This window comes from Stigmatopora nigra, chromosome 15 (genome assembly GCF_051989575.1).
Source record: "Stigmatopora nigra isolate UIUO_SnigA chromosome 15, RoL_Snig_1.1, whole genome shotgun sequence".
Lineage (NCBI taxonomy): Eukaryota > Metazoa > Chordata > Actinopteri > Syngnathiformes > Syngnathidae > Stigmatopora > Stigmatopora nigra.
This window is the reverse complement of record NC_135522.1, coordinates 3,394,284-3,400,283: the sequence shown is the minus strand read 5'-3', so window position 1 is coordinate 3,400,283 and position 6,000 is coordinate 3,394,284. Positions and strand designations below refer to the sequence as shown.

General features: G+C 31.2%; 1 protein-coding gene across 7 annotated transcripts in view; it reads left to right on the top strand.

The window, feature by feature from the left end:
* The first annotated feature begins 569 nt into the window (after positions 1 to 569).
* gcgra (glucagon receptor a) overlaps positions 570 to 6,000 on the top strand; it is a 31,381-nt gene continuing 25,950 nt past the window's right edge. For all 7 annotated transcript variants that reach the window (XM_077735109.1, XM_077735105.1, XM_077735106.1 and 4 more), the window contains exon 1: positions 570 to 798. The gene's annotated coding sequence lies outside the window, so the exon portion shown is untranslated. The remainder of the gene's footprint in view (positions 799 to 6,000) is intronic.

Here is a 6,000-nt window from a genome sequence, read left to right as displayed (position 1 = left end):
AATTATTATTTTATTTTTATTAATTTTATTATTATTGATAGGATTTTTTTAGGGAAATTAAAAAGCGATAGTGGATCCTCAGATTTAGCTACTATTTATTAATCAAATCTACTACTACTACAATTAATTGATATTTACAAACATCTACTTCACTTTTTTTTTTAAAAAATATCCTACATTCACCTACAATAAGTAAATACATTTTTTTGTTATTTTCCACCCAAAATACTTTACCCAGACCAACACACCACCAAAATAAAATATAATAACCCACTTAATATTTCACCCAATGGCCAACTCATCACAAAAACATCATCTCACAACCAATTATCATCGCCATTGACGACAAAGCAATCTTTTTATCAAAACGATTGGACCTCCAACACCCTCAACACCCGACTTAACATCAAAACAACCACTTTTCCCTCCTAATACAACCATTAAGCAAAACATAGGACACAATTAGCGTTTTGCCACCCACGCAGAAAAATAAAAAAGCACCGCCTCCCCACGTATGACATCACAGGGCTACAAGGAGCGCGTGCATCCTCCACAGCAAGTAAGCCCCTTCACTGTGACGTGACATCAAGCGCAGAAGCACAGGCGCTCCAATGATGGTATTTTCCCTTCACTCTCTTTAAAAGTGGACATTTAAAAATGAAACTTTTCACTTCTGCACCAAGCTGATTCATTTTAAAGAAGAATTAAAGGGAGAAGTTTGGGATTTTCTTCTTTTAATGCCTTCAAGATGAGCCGAACTGACATAGACCGAAGCAGTAGAACCTTCTTCCAACACCGGTAAATAGATTTAAGATATATTTTTGTTGTTTTTCTTATTTTTGACTTCCTTTTTTCCTGCATGTGTTAAAGTTTATGTGAGTGTTACTTTATTACTGTCGCTCAACTGTGTTGTTATCAAAATGGGGGTCTTTTATCGATGTTTTGCAGCCCACCACTGTAAAAAATGCACATATAGTTGTAGTAAAAAAAAAAAGAAAAAAGTTTGGAACAGCTGCAGACTTTCCAGCGTACAAAATGACTCGTGCTGTACTATTTTTTTTCTTTTTTTTAAATCAATAGGTTGCCTCAGAGGCAAACAAAACATGTGACAAACAAAAAAAATACCTTCTGGAAAATGCTCATTTAAGTTCCTGTTAAAGGTTTTTTATGTCAACATTTTCCAAAGCGGAGTTTGAAATTTAGCTGCACTAACCCTATCATTTATATTTTAATTTAATGTACTATATGTGCATTAATATCTCCCTATTATCCTTTTATTAAATACGTAAAACTTGTGATAGAATTCACATGGTCTTACTGCAAATGATCAGAAAAGTGAACTTTGCAGTGTACATACAATACAAAATATGCTTCTAGTATTTTACATTTAATTTTTTCTTATTTCTGCACTCACTTTTAAATGTAAAGCAATACATTAAATTAAAACATGAGTGCACTAATAAGTCCTTCAATTCAGTCATTTTACCTTACACTCAAAGGTCGCGGGGGTGCTGGAGCCCTTCCCAGCCAAACGTAATAGGCTAAACCTTGGCTCCAGCCAATCGCAAGGCACCGGGATACATTTCTACATATATATACATATATGCATATATACATGTATAGGGCTTTATTTACTGCTTTTTTATTCGATTTGGCATTTAATTAGTTAAAAAGTCTAAAAGTCGCTTTTTTTCCAGAAATACGAGATTTAGAGATGACAAATGTTGTGCAACAAACTAGTTGAAACAACAGCGTATGGATATGGTCACAAGGCATGCTCATATGATTGCTGTTTATTTTTGGACCATAAATATGTTCTTGAAAATACCTAGCCGATGTTTTTTTTTGCACTCGTTAATGCCAAACAATCAGTCAGACTTCCAATCTTGAGGCAACAAAATGCCGCAAGTGAAGAAGTGGAGTTATATGACACCTCTTAGATGGTACAAGAGCGCTAACAGATAGCTCCTAAAGATTTTCGCAACACTTCAGATTAGATTAGATTAGATATTCATCACATAGTCGGGAAATTTCGTTGTCACAGAGTAGCAAGAGGGTGAGAATACAGACACAGAAAAGGACAATTTAGACATAAATAAATAGGTAATAAATAAATAAGTGTTGCTGAAATATATATAAACAACATATATACATACATATACATAGATATATGCATATATATAGATGCATATGTATATATATATATATATACACACATATATACATACATGTATATATACACATACATATATGTAAATGTACACATGTATACATACCTGTATATATATACACATACATATATGTATATATATACACAGATATATATGTATATATTTATACATACATATAGATATATATGTATATATTTATACATACATATAGATATATATGTATATATTTATACATACATATAGATATATATGTATATATTTATACATACATATAGATATATATGTATATATTTATACATACATATAGATATATATGTATATATTTATACATACATATAGATATATATGTATATATTTATACATACATATAGATATATATGTATATATTTATACATACATATAGATATATATGTATATATTTATACATACATATAGATATATATGTATATATTTATACACACACACATATATATATATATATATATATATATATATATATATATATATATATATATATATATATATATATATATATATATATATATATATATACATATATACATATATACACATATACACATATACACATATACACATATACACATATACACATATACACATATACACATATACACATACACATACACATACACATACACATACACATACACATACACATACACATACACATACACATATACATATACATATACATATACATATACATATACATATACATATACATATACATATACATATACATATACATATACATATACATATACATATACATATACATATACATATACATATACATATACATATACATATACATATACATATACATATACATATACATATACATATACATATACATATACATATACATATACATATACATATACATATACATATACATATACATATACATATATATATATATATATATATATATATATATATATATATATATATATATATATATATATATACTACATAGAACATAGAACAACATTTAGTTCCTCTTTTCCTTGAAAACAATTTGCATATACTAAGTAATTCTCCGCCATTGGTGTTAGACGTCCCATCCATTTGAACTGGGAATACGAATAATCACTGCCATTTTAAATAAATTGGAAATCTATTGATCAATAATGCCCCTTGGAAAAGGAAAACATGGTAAAAGAAAAATGAAAGAGGAAAGAAACTGCTGAATAAGCAAGCTAGAAGTACCCCTGACAAGTGTGGAAATGAGTATCATTAAACACCGTGAGCAGTCATTAAACACACCATGAAATCTTACTACTAAAAAACATCAGTTCCAAGAAAAAGATAAATATTACAGCAGTAATTTTGCAGTAAACCTTCAACAGTTAAAAAATGATTGCCGCCAGTGATGTAAAAGTAAAGAATGTTCACCTTTGGTTTGTTTTATCTGTTTAAAGCTTTCTTCTTCTATCATCTAACATTGTTTGAAAAAGATTGATCCTAAGGCTGTTGCATATTGACCAACATGGCATCTCATCACTTTAACTGCTGACAAGGAATGTCATTTATAGTCTGATCCCAATAAAAATCCTCCCCAGGCCTTGACCCAAAAGTTTGGGAACAAGCGGCGCTTTAAAATCCAATGAAACAAAAAAAAGCGCGAACAAAACCGCCGTGTCGTGTTCAGCCCAATTCCAGCCCATCCAAAGCATTTATCATTTGTCCGACATATTATTGGATTAAATGTCCCTTTAATGCCACGACGCTGACAAACAGATGTGAGCAGACTTCAAATAAATATTTGAGGTTTCTAAATGAGGTCTGCCGCAGTAGCAGATGGAAGGAGACGGTTAAATACACACACTGTATTTGAATTGGAAGGGGGAGAATTGAATAGTCGTGTCAAATGGACGTCTATTAATGTCAATGGGAGTGATTGAGGTCATGAAAAATTAACCCTTTGGAGGTCAGTGGTCATTACAGTGGACAGATATTAAGTTAACATTAGCTTGAGTTTGTGTTGTGGTAGTTAAAGAAGAATGAAATTGATTTTTAAAACAATTATTGACAGCCAAAGTCATGTCCAATCATTAAAAAAATGAATTAAAATAATCAGTTAAAATAGATTGGTCATTAAATGCCGTCAATATAAACAAGGGACAAAAAAATGTAATAAAAATTTCAGAATTTCAGAATAAAATACACGAGCCCCACTTTACTATGTCATTCTTCTCCCTTTTTCCACATTTTTTTTCGAATTTCTTATGTATTAATTTCATTTTCTGAAATTCCATTTATTTTAATCATAATTCTCTTTTTTAGGTTGTTTTTTGTTTTATTTTATTTTTTCCAATTTTTTTTACCAATTAAATAATTGCTTGTATTTAAAAAAAAGATCCTTCAATTCCAGTGAATCATACATTATATATTCATATATATATAAATATCCACGGGCAATCTTAATATAACAAATGTCCGCAAAATGTCATCCCGTGGCCAGAATTCGGCCCTTAGTCCTCAAGTTTGAAACCCCCTCGTCCGAATGTAATAAAAACAATTAAAATCTTGTTTTCCTACCTCGACTAAATGAAGTCAGTCTTCCTAACTGACTCTCAAAAGACCTCAACTGAGGACACGCGACTTTATAAATCCACTTTACCAGTAATTGCTAATTGCTGTTCTCATAGTCCGCTAGTGTTTTGACTCCTAATTGAACGGCATAACAAGGAGTACAAGAACAACGCGGGTTCTTTTTAGTCTCATAAGACCCTTTTAAAGCATGCAAATATATTCAAGGCAACTATAGAAGATGTGAAGAGATGCGTTAGTGCTGCGCCTTACGCTTCATGAATGAGTGATGCGTTCGTGCGTACATGTTTTCTTGGGTTCTGAACAGCGAACACATTTGCAGCATGTGGCAGAATGAGGCTCACCACCATACATATGAAATGAACACTATCATTTTACATCCAATCGGCGATTACGTTCCTCTATTACGTGAACGTGAGACGCATTTGGTAGCTGATAACGCTGTTAAATTGCATTTCCCAATTGTTCCTCAGCTTCAATATGAAAAAAAAAAACCCAGAACAAGTGAAAAATCACTGAAAACCTCAAAAATATGCCAAAAACTAACTATGGTGTCAATATGTAAGCACTGAACAGACTGTAAACATCATTTTTTTGTTTCTACAGGGAGCATACCGCTAAAAATGTTTTGCCATCTGGTGCATTTTTTTGCTATTTAGGTCTGTCGTGAGTGTGTTTTTAATTTTTGTCACAAAATATGTATTAGACAGTTAAAAATTAACGGTTAGACAGAACAAGTTTGACAGAAAAAGCCATTTTAAACTGAGTCAAAAAATCTAATCAGCCAAATACTTTTTCTAAATTACGCCCTGATTAATGTTTAAAAGAGAATAAAAATTAGAAAGAAAATAGCCACAGTATATCCAAAAATCATACAAAAAACATCAACAAGGGCTGGCTCTATAGGTGACTGTGTAGTACCCTTAAAAAGTAAAAATGCTAAATTAGCCAAAGCACTTTCATTCTTCATATCTGGAACTCAAAACCAATTAAAATGCATCTTTGAACCTCTTGGCCAATCATCTTAAAGCCTGGCTGTTAACCAACCAAAATTGCCATGACAACGCTGCCCAAAAACTGTACTAAACATTCATTAACATAAATATGACTATATTCATTCATATGTGCTCTCCCTTATTAAACAAATCAAACTCAAAACTATGATCAGAAGCAAAAAAGCCACATTCATTTGAGCCTGGGAGCCACATACAGCTCAAGAGCCACATATAATGTAGTACATGCAAACAACCTG